Raw genomic sequence first — 1,994 nt, forward strand, 5'->3', positions numbered from 1 at the left:
ATAAACATAGTTGTGCTAGTAGTTTTAATTTCGTCTTGTTTGTTTGTGATCATTTGGGTGAACACCCAAAAGTGGGATTGCTGGGTCATAGGGGAGCCCTATGTGGAATCTTTTTTTTGTGTGAAAATATTGTACAGAGGGGTTACAATTACATGGGCAAGATAATGAGTACATTTCTTGTCAAGCATTGTGGCCTCCTCCTTTGTTTTCCCCTTCCCCCTCTCCCCCCAAACAATCCTCCCCGCTCCCCCACTCGCACCAAAGTTGTAAAGTTCATTTTCGACATAACGACTTGTGCATCTCATTGTTGCAGTGAGTCCACCTGTATCCCTATTTAAACGATTAGTTTTTCCCCTTTCCCTCCACAAATTATACCTACATCAAATACAGTGAAAGCAGGATTTATGCTGTGGGGGAGGGACATACAAAACAACAAAGAAATAATTTTATAAATGTGTTAGAAACAATCTCATGAAAGAAAAAAAAAAAACATTTGAATACATACCTTAGGGTTCATTTCCCTAACATCAACTTATCTGAACTTTTCTCCTTGACTCAGACATATACTAGATATTGCAAATAAGAAAAACATGGGACCTATGTTTCTTTGGGCCTGGCTTATTTCGCATAATACAATTTTTTCCAAGTCTTTCCATTTCCTAACAAATTGGGCAATGTCATTCTTTCTGATGGAGGCATAGAATTCCATTGTGTATATATACCACATTTTCTTGATCCATTCATCTACTGAGGGACATCTGGGTTGGTTCCATACCTTAGCTAAAGTAAATAGTGCTGCGATACACATGGTCGTGCTGGTAGCTTTAGTGTGGTCTTGTTTGTAAACATGTGTGTAAATGCTCCCAAAAGTGGGATTGCTGGGTCATAGGGAAGCTCTATGTGGAGTCTTTTGAGGAACCTCCATACTACTTTCCAAAGTGGTTGAACAAGTTTACACTCCCACCAAGAGTGCAGTAGGGTTCCCTTCTGGCCACATCCCCTCCAGCATCTGTTGTATAAATATAGACTGCTTCAGAATTTGCTTGTCATCCTTGCGCAGGGGCCATGCTAAACTTCTGCATATTGTTCAATTTTAGAGTATGTGCTACCAAATTGTACACAGAACATTTTTTATATATAAGGTGGAATTGATTTTCTTAAACTAGATAATTCAACAAAAAGTAAGTTCTAAAGTATTGTCGTGAAATTTTAGAACCATATATTTCTTACATAACCACACATTTAAGAATAAAGTCAAGATTGATATGTCAAAAACATAATAATTCCAGATATTTGTTGTTCAAGAGATGTGTAGCAAGAGGAATTCAGTTATTCTATACAAGCCCCCTGTCATAATGAACACAGCAGCAAGTGTTAAGGTTTGTTAAAAGTTTTAATGTTTTGGGCTGGGAAGGTGGATCAATGGTAGAGCACTTGCCTTGCTTGCATGAGACCCTGGGTTCTATTCCTCAGCACCACATAAGCAGAAAAAATAGACGGACATGGTGCTGTTGTGGCTCAAGTGGTAGAGTGCAAGCCTTGAGCTGAAGAGCTGAGGGATAGTACCCAGGCCCAGAGTTCAGGACTCACGACTGGACCTCCCTCCAAAAAATTTAATGTTTTAAATATGTTTAATTTTGGGAATTTGCTTATATATGCCAAAATTAAGACTTTTTGTCAGATCATAAAACTTTTCCATAAAGTATTTAAGATTTATGGTAGCAGATATATACTACTAAGTATCTTCATTTCAGAGTTTATAGAAAGGATACTAATGAGAAGTTGCAAAGACTTTGTGTAAAGAAACAGAGCAAGAGTTAATACTTTTACTACAAAGTTTCTGTTAAAACTTTAGGGTTTCCTTTCTTTATATTTTAGTGAGGAACAAATGATGATATAAGCCATATATAAATTATGAGATGAGACATAAATAGTAATCTTAGAGGGTAACTTTAAAGACTTCTCATAGCCTATAAAACTCTTGTTGAACATCA

The 1,994-nt window shown here is 36.9% G+C and overlaps 1 non-coding gene across 1 annotated transcript; it reads right to left on the reverse strand.

The window, feature by feature from the left end:
* Positions 1-1,016: 1,016 nt before the first annotated feature.
* LOC138836003 (U6 spliceosomal RNA) lies at positions 1,017-1,121 on the reverse strand. The gene has a single exon (XR_011374851.1). It is a non-coding gene; the product is annotated as a U6 spliceosomal RNA (small nuclear RNA).
* Positions 1,122-1,994: the final 873 nt, after the last annotated feature.

The sequence above is a fragment of the Dipodomys merriami genome, unplaced genomic scaffold (assembly GCF_024711535.1).
Source record: "Dipodomys merriami isolate MVZ:Mamm:240054 unplaced genomic scaffold, mDipMer1.0.p SCAF_246, whole genome shotgun sequence".
Lineage (NCBI taxonomy): Eukaryota > Metazoa > Chordata > Mammalia > Rodentia > Heteromyidae > Dipodomys > Dipodomys merriami.